At 46.2% G+C, this 16793-nt stretch overlaps 1 long non-coding RNA gene across 3 annotated transcripts; it reads left to right on the top strand.

Annotated features, from left to right (window-relative positions):
* The first annotated feature begins 11067 nt into the window (after nt 1-11067).
* On the top strand, nt 11068-16204 carry LOC115294790. Of its 3 annotated transcripts, none has more exons than XR_003910136.1 (4): nt 11068-11199; nt 13167-13349; nt 15647-15735; nt 15888-16204. It is a non-coding gene; the product is annotated as an uncharacterized LOC115294790 (long non-coding RNA). The 3 variants fall into 3 exon arrangements; XR_003910135.1 differs by lacking the exon at nt 15888-16204 and adding an exon at nt 11617-11827 and having other exon boundaries at nt 13171-13349; nt 15647-15860; XR_003910134.1 differs by lacking the exon at nt 15888-16204 and having other exon boundaries at nt 15647-15860.
* Nucleotides 16205-16793: the final 589 nt, after the last annotated feature.

The raw sequence follows: 16793 nt of genomic DNA, 5'->3' as shown, positions 1-16793 counted from the left end.
CTTGTTTATATTGTCTCTTGGATCTGCCCAGGACCTCTTACTGTGCTTTCTTGGCTCATCCCAACTTCCGATCCTGAGCCTGCCAAGTCTAGAATCTGGATTGAACAGAATCTTAAAAAGACATAAGTCCAATGGCTGATGGCACATTTCCATATGAACACATTCCACAGAAACATATCCTCCATTAGTCAGGATTCAGCTAGGCTTTGCTGCAGTAACAAATATCTCTTAACATAACAGCCTAACAGAGGTTTGTTCTTGCTCACACTCTCACTCATAGCACTGCTGTATCCAGTAACTATGTCATCTAGAGCACATGGTCTCCATGGTCACCAGGGCTGTGGGAATAGAAGGGATGGAGGAGGTCTACTGGCTGTCAGTTGCGTTGGCCCAGAGGTGACCCACATCACCGCTACTCACAAGGTGCTAGATCACAGTCACTGCATGGCTATCACATACCTGCCGGGATTGCAGGGGGTGTCTATGTGCTATTCAGAAGTGCCAACAGCCTTCTCCAACAGGTTCTATGATTCACTCAAGTTGGGAAACTCAAGAAAGCTCTTGTATGTGAAAAGTCCAGTCACACAGCAGGTGATCCCTAATCAGTTTTCTGATTTCACAAAGGGCCTCTGTTTTGCTTTGTGAGCCCTTTGGTCTTGATAAGAGGGGTGGGTCCCGTTTGTGCTCTTTCATAGTGGAGCCTTCTTGTTTGCCGGCTGCCAGGGTTGGACAGGTCCTAGTGATCTAGCCTCTGGGGAAGTTGAGACCTGGCTGAGATAAGCCCTGCCTCTGCAGAGATGATTCCCTGCATTTCTCCCAAATACCCCCCAACCCACGCCTTCCCAGGTTGGAGATCCTGACTTCTTAGCCCCTAAATCAAAGCCATAGGCAGAGCCTATGTCACTGACCTGTGCCTTTGCAGCCAAAGAGCAAAAACAATCTGATTGAGTCTTTTTGCTTTCTATTTTTCTGGCAAAGGTTACCTGGTGTAGCTGTAACTGAGTTAATGGAATGAAATGGAATACAAGACATGGAGCCACAGTACCGACGACTACAACAACAGTAATGGCAGTGAACCTTTACTGAGTATTTACTGTAGGCCAGGCTTTTGCTAAGAGTTTTATGAGGATTGTCTCATTGAACTCTTCCAGCCTCCCTGTGAAAAGCCTATTCTTATCCCCACTTTACAAGTGGAAAAATTGAAGAACAGAGCACTACAGACCTGCCCCTGTTGGTACGTAGCAAGGCTGAGATTCACCCCCAGGTCTGTTGAAGCACTTAGACAGTGTCTATGACACTTATCAAGGGTAAGAACATTTCCCAAACACAAAGGATATTTAACTCTCAGGGTGTGTGAGCATTAAGTTGATTCATCTTTCAGCAAGCACTTACTATGTGTCTGCTATGTAAGGCTGGTTAGGTTCTGGAGTTTAGGAAATGAATTGGACATGGCATCCTTAAGGAGTTCATGATCCAGGGTCTCAATTCCTAAAGCAGTAAGAAAGAGGTCATGAAAGAATGGGGGTGGGGGGCGAACACCTGAAAGTTGTAGACAGGATGAGGAAAGGTCAGGAAAAAGCTGACACCTTGTGGATTAATAGTAGAGAAGAAGGAAGCCAAAGAAGGAGGGTATTTTATATGGAAAACAGCACGTGCAAAGGCACAGAGTCATGAAAGAACATTGTTGGGAACTTGAAGGAACTTGGGGTTACTGGAACATAAAATCCAGGATGGGGACAGGGTGGAGACACAATTAGGGGATGTGGCTAGAGAAGTAGCTGGGGCCACATTCATTCACTTATTCATTCATTCTCTGAGTACCAGAAGATTCCAGGTGCTGTGCTAGGCTCTGCAGTTACAACAGTGAACAAGTTACAGAGGTTTAAGTATGGAGGAGAGAGACGGGCAAGAAACAAGTAGACACGTAAAGAAAGAGTTTCATAGAGATATGGATAAGGAAGAGGGCCTTGAGTGCCAGGCCCAGGAATCTAAGGTGGTAAAGAGCCCTCCCTTGGTGGAGGAGAGATGAGGTTAGATCTGTATTTTAGAAGTTCAGCCCATGCAGAAGGGGAGGCCGGTGCCGTAGCCTGGACAGGCTCTCTCAGCACAGGGTCAGGCACATGGCGGGCACTCAGATAATGCTAAGGATTTAGGTATCAGTATGGTGTGCTTCCTGAGCTGGGGCCTGCACTCCTCCCCCTCCAACCTCTCCGTCCCCAAGGACATCTGCAGCAGGGCCAGACGCCTCCTAATCAGTCGGTTGGCCCTATGCCCAGTGAGGACATCTTGATAAGCATTCGAACTCCAGCACTGACCCCAAAGGAGAAGACAGCTCTGTTGCTGACAGGCTGAGGACCCCTGTCAGATTTCCTCAGGGCCTCGTCCATCCCAGAGAGCTGACTGGGAGCCAAGGACCTCCCAAGCAACTTCTGCCACAGCTCCTGACTTGCTGTGTGCCCCAGGCAGCTTGGTCCCCAGCTCTGTGCCTCTGTTTCCTTCTTGGCAAAACAAGAACAATAAACCCATGTTCCCACCTCCCATGGCTATGATCTGGAACAAAGGAGATTCTCCATTTGCTCCTCCACCAGCACATGCTGACAGACACTTCCTGGGGCCACTCCGTGTCAGGTGGAAGGGGCAGGTGCAGCTGGCAAAACAAGAGAAATAAGTCTGTCCTCTTTGTTTTAATGGTGCCTGATGTCCAGACTCTGTTCCAATGATATTATGTGGCATTGCTTCATTTAATTTTCAGAGCAGCCCACTGAGGTGTGTCCTCTCATCCCCACCCCTTTATAGCCTGGAGAACAAGGCAGAAAGAAATGGTGAAGCCTGCCCAAGGGACAGGCCCACAAGTAGAAGCAAATAGGCATATGAACTTGGTCTGAGCCCAAATTCTGTCCTTCTGACCACAAATCCGCACTGCCTTGCTGCTGCCCACTCATAGCCTAGGTGTTGGGGACAGGGCTTGAAAAATACTCAAAAGCTAACATAGAGTTACAGATGGAAAAGCTCCATGGCATCAAGTTAAGAGATAGGAAACAGAGACTGGAGGAGGGAGGGGAAGTGAGACCTTCAGGAATGACTGCCTTTCCGCAGAGAGAGGAGAAGCAGGCTCTGAGCAGTGCCGGCCAGGCTTTCACAGCAGTAGGAGGGCTCCACAGGGCTCCGGACGGGGCTGCAGACCTGGTAACCTTGGCAGGGACTTTGCACTTTCCTCCAAGTGCACTGAGAAACCACTGGAGGGATATGAGCTGTTTATGTTTTATAAAGAATTGCCTGCACTATGACAGCCATGATGAGCCATGGGAAGACAATTCTAAAGAGAGTACAGTGACCCTGGTGAGAGGGCATGGTGGCCTAGACTGGGTGGTGGCCTTGGGGGGGTAGGAGGATACTGCAGAGAAGAACTGACAGGAGTAGATGGGTTGGGAAATGTGACACCAGGAAGCAGGGGACATGGAGAAGCTATGGGTCTCAGAGTATCTCAACAGGCTTGTCTCTATGGAAACCATGGCTGAGGAAGAGTCATTATAGAACACCTGTGGGAAGGAGGCTCAATCGGACTCTGACTTGGTCAGACCTGGCAACCCTGGCTCTGCTCTTGACCAGTCACGTGACCTCCAACAAGTCACTCCACCACCCTGACCCTCTTTCTCCCTCTCTGGAACAGAGAGATATAAACAATTTCCCCAGAACGCTCCATAGACTTTCCTTTAATCCTCATTGGCCAGAAATGGATCACATGACCAACCCTAGACGAACCAGTGGCAGACAAGGGTGGGGAGGACAGGATGTGCCTGTTTCCAAGTATAGCTGTATATTCTTGTCACTCTCCTCACCAAGGGGAAGTCCCCAGGAATTTTAGCCAACCTTAAGAACTTGTTGAAAAATATAACTTGGCAGAACTGATGCCATGTGACGTACAAGGCTAGGTCATAAAAGGTCATTCAGCTTCTATCTGGTTTCTGAGATTAAAAAAAAATTTTTTTAATGTTTTATTTTTGACAGCAAGAGAGACAGAGCATGAGCAGGGAGAGGCAGAGAGAGAGGGAGACACAGAATCTGAAACAGGCTCCAGGCTCTGAGCTGGCAGCATAGAGCCTGATGTGGGCCTTGAACTCACAGACTGCAAGATCATGACCTGAGACAAAGTCGGACACCCAACTGACTAAGCCACCCAGGGGCCCAGTCTCTGAGTTTTGAGGTAATTTGTTACACAGCAGAAGATGACCAGATCACATGATCCGCTTACACCAACCACACTTCACCCCCTGGGTTAGACATGCTGCCAGCTACGTAAAACTAGGACTTCAGTAACAAGGAAGAGGGACAAGGACTGTGGCCAGGCATCCCCAATGTCTACCCACACTGCAAAAAGTTTCTGACCACCCCACTCTGAGCAACCATAGTACTACTAGGAACTTTCTCATAGGCTACCCATGGCCTGATAGAATACTCTGATTGCTTGGTTGGTGCAAGATTTACATGAGAGCTAGCAACGTTAGTGCTTCTTGATGAGGTTCCTATGTGACTAACATGCTCTGCCCCTATGACAGCTGATTAAATAATTCAGTCAGTCCTAAGAACTTTCCTGTGCCAAGCTGTCCCTGGGCCCTGAGACACAGAAATGAAAATATAACCGTTATATATACCCTCTGGGGGATCTTGGCGTCAGGCATGCCCATAAATAACTGCTAGGTCAGACAGAAAGTATGTGGTGTTCATGAGATAATGCAATGCAGATGTGGAGGAAATTCAGAACCAAGCAGTCTCTACTGAATTTGGGGAGGTTGGAGGTGGGGGAGGAGGGGATCTGTGGCAGTGGCAGCATTGCAAAGTGTGGCAGTGCCCCCTGCCCATCTATCCTTCTGGTCCTCCCTCTCTCACTGCTCTCCCACCACATGGCCTTCTTTCTGTTCCTGAACAAATCAAACTCATTCCTGCCCCAGGGCCTTTGCACTTGCCATTCCTTTTGTCTGGAATGCCTATTGCCACCATTTTTGCATCACTGGTTCTTTACCATTTAGACCTCAAATCAGGTATCAACTCTTCGGGCACTTATCATTTCTTAGCTACTAAGCAACAGATCATCCTTCACATCAGGGAGGTCAAAGAAGAGTGGATTTCCAATCTCTGTCTATCTGTCTCTCTCTTTCTCTCTCTCCTGCCTTCTGGGAATTATAGAGCAAGCATGTGATCTAGCCTCGGCCATTCCAATGGGACAATCAGAAACTATTCCTGTAGTGAAAACAATCAAGTCCTGAGTCCAACAGGGCAGCAAAGAGGGTGCCAGGTAGCTTTCTAGGCTGACTGTGCTATCGCAGGTCTGGTGAAGTCTCACTTGGGTCCTGCCCCCTTTCTAAGTCTGGTTCTCTAATGCATGTACATTCATCCAGCTACCCAGCGCCCTACTCAGTTTCTGTCCAGCATTCACTAACCAGAGCTGCCTTCCACAGTTCGCAATCCTCCCTCACCTCCTTTCCCGAAGCAGCCAGCCCCCAGCCCATTCCACCAGATGCATCATCAATTACCATATGGGACCCTATGGTTATTACCTGTTTTAATGTCTTTACTTCCCTCCCAGCTAGAATGCAAGCTGCATGAAACAAAGGACTGGTCTGTTTTGTTCACAATCATATCCTCAGGGCCTAGAACAGTCTCTGGCACAAAATCAGAATCAGAAAACCAATACGTATTGTTGGATGGACGTGTGAATAAGTATGGAGAGGAGGATGTGCTGGTGGGAGGAACAGCATAAGCAAAGGCTAGGAGGCAGGAAATGTTTGGATAACAACAAATCCACACCTAAGGAATGTGGAAATAAGGAGAGAAGGGAGCCCCTCCAGTGGGCCGGTGGGCTTCCTGCCCCTCTAAAGTGTTTCAGTCCAGACCCATGACCAGGGGTCTGGGACAAGGCAGCAGGTCTGCCTGGAGCCTAAATGGCAGAGTAACACCTGTCATGTGTGTGCCCAGAACTGCATGAAGGGCTGATGAACCTCCTAATATTTCAGCTTCATAATTATCCTGTAAGGTGGGAGTCAACACCCCCACTATACAGATGAGAAGATAGAGGCCCAGGAGGTCAATGAATGACTTGCCCACCATCACATGGCTTCTAAAGAAAGGTGAGCCAACTTGAGAACCTGCACTGTTCCCTCTTTAGGGCTTGTCAGAAATAAGGGGGCTCCTAGAATTTCAGGTTCCAGAGTCACAAAGAAAACCCCTCACCAGCCTTGGCTTGAATATCTACAATGATGGGGAACTCAGCCCATGTCATTGCCAAAATTTTCCACCTGGCAGGTTTGGGAAAGAAAGAAAGGAGGTGGGTCTGGGAAAAAAAAAACTCTAGCAAAAAGGCTGACAGATGTTGGGATGGTTTTAACAGGGGACATGCCAGAGTGGATCTGAGCTTTGGAATCATCCCCGGCAGCAAGGAGGAAGGCTGTGGGGGAGACCAGGAGGCCTGGGAGGGCTGCAAAGACACGCTGGGTTTGGGGTGCCACTGGAAGATGATGGGAGGACTTGCTAGTCAAGTTCCAGGGTTTCTTCTGGCTGTACTAGGGCTCCCTAACACTTCATTTTGCATGTATTGCAGAAAGAATGCCGTTGTGTGGCTGACGCCCTCCTGTAGGTAGATAAGATCAGTGGGTAAGGTCACAGGGAGGCCTGCTGCCTGTTAGGCAGGGGCCCTGATAGCCAACCATTAGCTGGTATTTAGGGGCCTCTGGAAACTGAGCCCTTTGTCAGAACGGCCCAAGCCCAGGTCTCACCCAGTAGTCTGCCCAAACACCACCCCGCTGCTCTCTTGGGAATCTTGAATCAGAGATTTCGGGTGAGGGCTTGGAAGAGCTTTCTCCCCATGCACATGGAAGCAGGACAGATCATTCAAGCCTGCTGTCACTCAATTACAGGGGATTCATTATGGCCTCCAAGGTGCCCAAAGGCAGTCAAAAGTGTCCGGGTCTGGCCTCTCCTGGACGTGGGTTCAAATCATGACTCCCCCACCACTTTGAGCTTTAGTGGCTCCCACTATCCAACAGAGACAGGGGTGTTGGGAGGACTCTGCGAACCTGTGAAGGTAGACCCTGACAGGTGACAGTCTTCCATATCATCTTCTGTTGACGCCTACTGCCCAACAGAAAAGAGGTAAGTCCATACTTGTGTATTCATACTTATATATTATGTATTTGTATGTACTAACTTTGGGAGCCAGTTTTGGGGTTTCTTTTTTCTTTTTCTTTTTCTTTTTTTTTCTTTTTTTGCCAATTATCAATGAGAAATAAAAACTTCCTCTGCTGGCTGCCAGCCCATCTGAGCATAAATGATGCTCAGTGCTCATGGAATACAAATGGAACCTCAGTGGTGTGGGGTTCACACTGGCCCATGCTGCACCTGTGGTTTTTGTTTGTTTGTTTTTTAATTTTTTTTAATGTTTTATTCATTTTTCAGAGAGAGGGAAAGAGATGGAGCGTGAGCAGGGGAGAGACAGAGAGAGAGGGAGACACAGAATCCGAAGCAGGTTTCAGGCTCTGAGCTATCAGCACAGAGCCTGATGCAGGGCTCAATCTCATGAATGGTGAGATCATGACCTGAGCTGAAGTCAGATGCTTAGCCAACTGAGCCACCCAGGTGCCCCCCATGTGTGTTTTGAATAAGACAGAGACAGAGCCATCCAGAGGTCACAGAAGTTACTAAATACCCCTTTCTTTGACTAATGTGAATGACTGACAGTTTTTCACTGCCCCCAGAAATAAAAATGCATGAAGATACCCAATGACTGAATGGCCCTTATGACTTGACAAGATCCAAACCAGAACCCACTTCCGAAATGCCACTTTGGAATCACCCAAACTCAAATTCTCTAAGGAGCTCTCCCAACCCAGCCCTGTCCTTGTGAGTCCCCTGGGCTGTGTCTCCCCTTGCTTTCCAGAGCCAAATTCCCTACCTTTTGACTACAGGTATGCTCCTGGCAATCTTAATGGTCTTTGACCACAGGTATCTTGAGCACCTTTCTATCCTAGTCACTACAGATATCAACACCCTCTTTCATGGTTGCAGAAGAGTGCATTGTTTGGATGGTAAAATCTGTTACTTCCTTTTTTTTAATGTTAAACATTATATATTCCTTTATCATAGTATTTGCTTTGTCATGTTTATTTGTACTGTTTATTTGCTGTGCTGTAACTCCTTGCTTGCTTTTTAAAATTTTATTTATTTGTTTGTTTGTTTTGTCTTCCCACTGGATTATAATAAGCTCTGTGAGGGCCAGGACCTCACTTCCTAACTCAAAATCTGATAAGCGCCCAGGGAATGGTGAACAGAATCAGAAGGAGACTAAAAGACTGTTCATCACCGAAAGAGACTGAACAAGAAGAGTGCGAGTTGCAGTTTGGAGCACTTCCTGATTACTGGAAAAGTCACTGGTGCGGGCTCTGGAAGGAAGCGGCACCCAGGCAAGGAGGGAATGAATTCTGCAGGCCTTGGCTGGCTGCCTGCAAGCTGGGGCCTCTCAGGGTCTATGAATAGCCTTCACTCGGGGGCATCCAGCAATGCTTGAGGTCCTGGGACCAGAATCATGATATACTAATAAGGACAGCAGTAATGTCAGGCCAAGGCTGACCCCCAGCCCTGGGACTGCGCTTTTCCTCCACTCTATCATCAGCAACTCCAAAATAGATTGAGTAGGAGTTCCATCTTTGAGCTCGGGGATGGAAGGGAATTGAGAAATGCCAGGGGTCCCCATCTTCCATTCCCGCCCAATCCAGCTATGGCACTAGACATTCTGGAAATTCAGAAAATGTCCCGGGCTCTGTAAGGGAATAGAATTCAAAGGGAATGTCACCAACAGCTTAGCAGATACTGTCCCTGCCATGGAGTTGAATCTGAGGACCTAGGAAAGAGGTGTCCTGTCTGCTGAGTTTGGAAACTCCACTCTTTGGAGCTGAGACAGGATAGAATCAGATGGGGAGCTCATGCTTCTACCGTGGGCAAGGAATGAGCCAGAATTTTAATGTGGGAAAGAGACTGTGAGCACTGGGAGAAACCAGGGGTTGGTGGGGAAGGGGGTTGGGGGGGTCCTTGAGCCAGTGGTCAGTCCCTTCTGCCTGCTGTTCTAGAAAACAAAGGGGTGGAAGTACATGGTAACCAAGAGTTCTTTCTACTCTACAAATGGTCTCTGTTGTGGGCTCTGGGGAAAGTCTCAAGTCCTTTCTGATCATCAGGTTTTTTACCAGTAGGCAGAAGAGAGAAAGAGAGCTAGAGGAGCTGATTAGTGTCAGGTAGACTCTGGGCCAGACATCATGCTGGGCACGAAGAGGGAGGGGAAGGGATGAAGAGATCAAAGACACTTTCCTGGTCCTCAGGAAGCCCATCTCCGGGGGAGGGGATGAGTAAATAGCTCATTGTGATACTTGAGGAGCAATCAGAGGCTCATCAAGCTAAAGCTCAAGGAATGAGTAGGAGTTTCTCAGGGGAAAAAGGGAACTAGGCTTCCCAGGGGAGGAATTCACATGGGCAATGCCAGGGGGGGAACGTGCTGGGAGAAGGCAAGGACTCGCTTATGTATATTCATACATTCATAGCAGAAGTTATATAGCCCAGGGACTGCAGGCCCCAGGAGGTGATGGCCATAGTGACATGGACAAGTGTCTAAGACCAAAGGAAGTGTGGGACTTCAGTGAAGTAGAGAACTCACACCCTGTCAAGAAAGACACTCCTCAGGGCCAGTCTAATGTTACCCAGTGAGAGTTAACCCAATGTCTGACTTTTTAGGAGAAGACAAAAGTCTGGATTTTTAGGTGAAATATTCTAATTTGCAAACATTGACCCCACTATGCCAGACAAATGAAAGAGGCTGGACATATCTCTTGGTTCCTCACTTTGTAATCTGTGGGTGAGGTGGGATCTGAGGACTCATGGCTCTTCTTTTCTAAAAAGGCACGTAGCATAGTGACTGAAAGCATGCTCTGTGTGGCCAGAAAGATCAAGTTCAAATCTTGGAACTGGCTCTCACCAGCAAATTCACATAGTTTATGAATGTCACTGCCTGGAGTTGTGCAGTGCACAATCTGAGCAGCAGTATATGGTTGCCTTGTATGTAACTCTAAGCAAGGGCCTCCTCCTCTCTGAGCCCCAATTTCCTCACCCATAAATCAGGGATGATTACCTATGTAACTATGAGAGTGAAATGAACTCATAATATAGACATATATGCTTACCTCAACATTGGGAATATAGTAAATATTCAAAATATGACATCTTCCGTCTAATCTTTCTGAGGACTCCTGCTGAATCTGAAGGCCCTCTGGGGAGAGGCATTCCTTTGAGTTGGAGAATTCTGGCTGAGGGTTGGAAGGGAAGATCCTTCTCTTTGGAGCTCGGTTGGAATGTAATCAGATAGAAGAGCTCACACTTTACCCAGCAAGACATCAGCCACGAATAGAATGTGAGATAAAAAGATTTTGAGAAATCTGGGCACCCAGGTCAGGTTTTGAGAAAATTAAGTAGGAATCTATTAAGAGACTCCATTTGGAATACATTTGGAAGCCTGTTACTTTCTTTCAGCCTCTTGTTCACTAAGGGAAAAGGAAGTATCTATCTCAGAGGGTTATGGTAGGTATTAAATAAGTGAAGACAGATGATGTCCTTACAAAGAGCCTGGCACATGACCAGTGCTATGTGGGTTTGCCGTTACTCTCTTGGAGACCAACTGTGGCTCCCCTATTGTGGCAGAGAAGCCATCTCCATCACTCCAGACCCTCTCTTCACCCCCACAGACCCACTGTGTCAAAGGGCTCCCTTGCCTCAGCCTTCTCATTGTGCTCAGCTAGTGGGCAGTGTTGCCAGGGGGGCCAGAGAGAGTGGGGTTGGGTCTGTGTCTCTGTGATTGGAGGGTTGGAACTTCTGGTCCCACCCCCGAACTCCTTACTCCCCCACTGATGGGGAGAGCAGGGAGGCTGGAGCATGAATCAGTCCCCAGTGGCCAATGACCAATTTCGTCATGCTTATGTAACAAAGCCTCTATAAAAATCCAGAAAGACAGGGCTTGGGGAGCTTCCAGGGTGGTGAGCACACAGACACGGGGGTGAGGGGTACACCTGGAGAGGCCATAGGAGCTCGGAGCCTTTCCCACATACCTTGCCCTATGCATTTATTCCATCTGGCTATTGCTGAGTTATGGTTAAACTGGTAATCTAATAAGTAAGATGTTTTTCTGAGTTCTGGAGCTCTGGCAAATTAATAAACCCAAGGAAGGAGTGAGGGGGCTGTGGGAACCTCTAGTCTATAGCTTGTCATTCAGAAGTATGGGAGGCAATCTGGTCTTGTGACTGGATCTGAAGTGGGTGGAGGCAGTGAGACTGAGCCTTTAACTTGTGGGATCTGATGCTCTCTCTAGTAGATAGAGTCAGAATTGAGTTGAATTGTAGGATACCCAGCTCGGGGGCATTGGAAAAAAACTATGGTAGTCATGAGAGTGTGTAGGGGTGGAGGAGCTAAGAAGGAGGGGCATTCCCTCCCAAATCCCCATGACATCTGACACATTGGTCCACCTTCCTTTCCCATTACTTGTGTATCTCATGCTCATTCTCTCCTCTCTTTCTCTCTCTCCTCCCTCAGAATCTTTCCCCCACATCTTCCTCATCCTGCCCAAGATTTCCTGTCTCCCAATTCCAGTCTCCATCGGTCCTAGGCAGAGCAATCTCCCTCTCCTCCAGCATCTCCACACCCAATATCAATATCACCTTTAAGAATCTGAAAGATGATTAGACTGAACACTCAATGCATGTACTTAGTGAACAGAAAGGTCCCCAGCTACCAAAGAGATGAGGTGAGGAGAGGGGGTTAGAAATATTTTTTTTGTATATAGCAATAATAAAATACCCAGCATGATAATACATTGCTTAGAGTTATAAAATATTCATGTTAGTAATATTGCTAAGTAATCACAATGGCAGACATTTATTGCATATGTACAATGGTACCAGGGAACACCCTAAAATCTTGGCCCACAATATTTTACTTGATGTTTACAGTACATGCATGGAGCAGACACCACTTCTCTGCCACAGACCAGGAAAGTTAGACTCAGGGTGGTCAAATGATTTGGCAAGGTCATGCACTTATGAAGTGGTTTAGCACCCAGATCTGGTAGGCTCCAAAGCCAGTGCTCTGAACCACAAAAGTTCAGAAAGAAAGGGAAGTCAGACTCAAGATCCTAAATGCTCAGTTACTATCACAGAGAAAGACCCCTTTCAAAAGAGCAAGAGTAACAGCAAAAGACCCAGGAATAATCTTCAGGCAAGCAGGCAAGGCAGAGAGCGAAGACAGGATGCCGCTTCGCAAAGCACAGCAAAGCAGGAGGTCTGGGTGAAGGGACTGCAGATCACATTCCTGGGGTGGTAAGGTTGATACTCCTCAAATTGCCCCATTAATTTGTTGTAAAGCCAATAAAAGTCTTATTAGTGGCTGCGAGAAGATCTTGGCACATTAATTAAAATTAATTTGGAAGAAAAAATGCTCAAGAGTAGCCAAGAAAATGTTCAAGAAATAGAATAGAGAGAGGAGCTCACCCCATTCATTCTTTCTGTGGATAGTTACTGAGCACCTGTTACAAAACACCATCCCTGTCCTCAAGAAGTTTGCAGTTAAAGGATAATATACTACAGAACTAGGGTCATGTGGATGGTGTGGCTCTGGGGCAGAAGCAGACAGAAGGAAGCAGTGAGGATCCAGGCATAGGCTCTTGAAGGTTGGGGAGCTTAGGAAATCATAATCATAAGGATGCTCATGGAGGGCTTTGCATGTGCTGTATCATCGCATCCCCTAGAAACCCTGTGAATCAGGAATCCCAACGATCCCTACTTTACTCATAGAGAAGCATAAACCCAGAGATACTGACCTGCTTAAGGTCACAAGCCAGTGAGTGGCAGAGCAGAGCCCAAAATCCAAGTCTGTCCAACTCGAATGTCCCTTGCTCATGAGCACTACAATATGTGATGTGATAGGACATCAAGACATTGCAGATCAATAGGGGAAAGGTGGTCTAGTCAACCAATTGTGTTGAGATAATTATTTGAGAGACTATTAACTTGATTTTAAAAATGAATTTGAAATGGATTAGATATTTATTGGGTGTTTTTTTGTTTGTGTTTGTTGTTGTTTTAAAGACAGACAGCTACATGGAGCACTTCATTTGGATATGTCTGAAATCTTGAAAACTTGACCACCCTACGTTGTCCTGCAAATAGACCTGGAGAGCTTGTGTGGACGTTCTAGTGGGAGAGTGCAGCTACTCCTCTACCCTTGACCAAAGAACAGTCGCCCTCTCCGAGAGTGCATGGCTTCGAGAGGTACGCCCAGGGAACCATGAGGGAGGAAGAGGATACCCTCCTGGCCAGCCAGATCAGCGGAATCAATCCTGGCAATCAATGGGGTGACAGATGTCACAGCCAGATCCCCCTCACATCTGAAATTGTTTAGATATTTAAATATAAGACAAATCTGTAAAAGTAATAGGAAAAAAATAAGGGACATGGATGAGATTTCTATTTTTTTTTTTTTAGAAAGAAAGGAGGGGGAGGGACAGAGGGAGAGAAAGAATCCTAAGCAGGCTCCATGCCCAGTGCAGAGTCTGACATAGGGCTCCATTTCATGACTATAAGACCAAGACCTGAGCTGAAATCAAGAGTCAGACACTTAACTGACTGAGCCACCCAGGAACCCATAGATCAGATATTTAAATGTGAGACAAAACTCATAAAAGTAATAGAGATAATAAAGGGGAGAAAAGGTTTATAATTTTGAGTTGAGAAAGGTCTTTCCCAGTAAAACATGAGGATCAATAATAATAATAAAGAAAAGATCAATGGATCTAATCACATTGCATTTTAAAACTTCTTTATAGTGCAAGGCAGGGACACAAGGAACAAAATGAGAAAGTATGTTCACAGCACAGACAAAGCTTCATATTCAAGGAATTCTTATAAGCCCGTAAGGAAAGGAAACCTCTCTGATAGAAAAATAGGGAAAGTTCATGAACAGGAAACACTGGAAAACAAAAACAAAGAGTGTTGGGCAGGTGGCTGGCCCCATACACTGCCCCCTTCCAAAGGACCTGCCTTCCCTCCAGCCCTTGGAGTCATATGTGCTCATCTGCTGGCCTGAGACCCATCAGATCCTCTCTCTTGAAGATCTGAATGAGGAGATGACTTACACAGCTGTGGTCTGGTGGTGGGAAGTTGAGCTGAATGGTCACCTTAGGGCAAGGCCTGAGTCACTTCCACAGAGCTAACGCCTCAAGTCAGACATTCTCAGGATGAAGATGACCAAGTGACAAATTGGGAGCAACTAAATGTCCATCAATAAGAGACTGGCTAAAAATTTTTTTAAAGTATAGTTTGTCCATATAATGGAGTATCATTTTGGAATTTAAAAGAGTCAGGTAAATCTTTATATGTAGGAAACAATGTACAAAATTACTGGGTTTTTATTTTCTAAAAAACCATATAGTTTTTTTATTTATTTATGTTTATTGTGAGTGTGTGTGTGTGTGTGTGTATACGATTCAAATTGCCTAGCTTGATCCTGACTCTGATATAATTGGCCATAGGATTTTAAGAAAATTACTTAACCCCAATTTTTCTCATTTCTAAAGTGAGAAATAAATCATCTTCAAATGGTTGTTTTAATGAAAACTAAAACATGTATTGTCTTAGAACAATGTCAGGAACATACTAAGCGCTCAGCAACTAGAGACTTTCATCATCATTATCCACTGAGCAAGAAAGCCAGGAACATCAAATAGTTACTTGCCAATCCTCTGAGAGAACCAATTGGGGTGGAGTTCACACTATTACCTGTGATTTTGTACACATCTACAGTAATCCACATTCTCAGAAAAGCTTTCTTGTATTTTGAAACCTACAAGAAAGCTATGAGGAAACTTCCTTCTCTCAATGGAGGAGCTGATCAATAAAGAAGGAGAAGAAAGTGGAACAGATGGGCAGAGAGAAGTGGTGTCCCTTCCTGGGTCCCCAGAGAGTGAGCAGTGAAGGAAGTGGTTGCAGAGAGCTTCCATGAATGGGGTTCCACTTTTCCCAAGGCAAGGTGTGATTTGTTTATGATCTTAAAAAATAAAAACACCCTCTTCCACATTTTTGAAACAAATAAATGTCTGAAATACATTTTTATGCATATAAAAGTCGGGAATGAGATAGAGATCAAATTATACATAAACTTATCTCTGGAGGAATAAGATTTCAGGAAACTCACTTAACCCATATGGTTTGCATTTTTACAACAAGCCATGTTACTTTTAGAATCGGTAAAAAATAATCAAAGTATTTCCACTTAGAAAAAAAAGAAAAATCATATACAGATAAAACGTCAAAGAACTTAATAAGAAATTTTGTCATTTGTAGCAGACGCTGCTTCATGGCCAAACTGGCATTTCTGTTCCCAGCCCTCTCCTTTGCCTGCCTCCCACTCTGGAGACTAGGAGAGCCAGGTTGTCACTTTACAAGCCTCCCTTGCAGCTAGGGGTGGCCATGTGGTAGATCTGGGCAAATGACATGTAAGTGGAAGACTGCTGAGGAGAACAGATCTCACTGGCTTCCTAACTTCCACCATTTTTCCTGCCCCTCCCTAGCACCCATCTTGGGATGTATTATGGAAGTGAAGGGGCACCAGACTAAGAAGACTCCTCGGATAAGCATGTGACCAGCCTTGGAATTTAAGGTTGAACTTGCAGAGAACGTAATATCTAAGTGTGATTCAGCTGTAAATCATAGAAACCCTGACTTAAGGGGGAGAGGGTCTTATTATCTCAAAAGTGAAAAAGTGGGTCCAGAAGCCCTATAATATTGGGTTTTGAGTCCATTTCTTTGCAGGTCTTAGGCTTTTCCCCTCATGGTCACAACACAGCTGCGGGACCTACATGATCAAAAGAAGGAAGTAGCAGAACAAAGCGAGAGGAGGTGGGCCTCCTGTGTCTCCTACTACAGGAGGGAAATTTTTCATCCAAGTCCTTCCCCTTCTCATTGGCCAAGCCAGATCACGTGACAACCTCCATGTGTAATGGAGGCTGGGACAGCACAGTGGAAGTCCGCTGTTGTAGAAGAAAGCAGTGCCCTCTGCCCAGCTGGACCAGGGACAAGCTGCCCAAGTCGTCTTTGTCTGGGTCCCAGGCTCACCTCTGACCCTCACATCCAAGCTCCTTGCCTTCAGGGACTCTGATAAATGACCTGGCCAGGCTCCCAGGAGGTTAACCCCACTCGATTCCGAACCCTGGATTTTCCTTCATTCTGGGCCCTATTCTCTTACTGGAGTCCCAGGTCTGGGCTGCCTGTATTGGCCAACACATCCTGTAGGAGCTGGTAGGAAATCCTTGCTATATGGCTAATAGCTCCTATTCTATGTACTAGTCAGGGTTCTCCAGAGAAACAGAAGCAATAGGATGTGAATATAGAAAGATTTATTTTAAGGATGCCTACATGGCTCAGTCGGTAGAGCTTTTGATGTTTAATATCAGCTCAGGTTAAGATCTAACAGTTCATGAGTTCCAGCCCTGCATTGGGCTCTGAGCTGACAGCAAGGAGCCTGCTTAGGCTTCTCTCTCTCTTTCTCTCTCTCTCTCTCTTTGTGCCCCTCCTCTGCTTGTGAGTGCGAGCACTCTGTCTCTCCAAATAAGTAAATATACTTAGAAAAAGAGAGGGAGATTTATTTTAAGGAATTGGCTCATGACATTATGGAGGAATATAAGTCCAAAATCTACAGGGTGGGCTGGCTGGCTGGAG

The sequence above is a fragment of the Suricata suricatta genome, chromosome 6 (genome assembly GCF_006229205.1).
Source record: "Suricata suricatta isolate VVHF042 chromosome 6, meerkat_22Aug2017_6uvM2_HiC, whole genome shotgun sequence".
In the NCBI taxonomy this organism is placed as follows: domain Eukaryota; kingdom Metazoa; phylum Chordata; class Mammalia; order Carnivora; family Herpestidae; genus Suricata; species Suricata suricatta.
The sequence above is the reverse complement of the archived record's forward strand: the minus strand, read 5'-3'. Positions and strand labels throughout refer to the sequence as shown.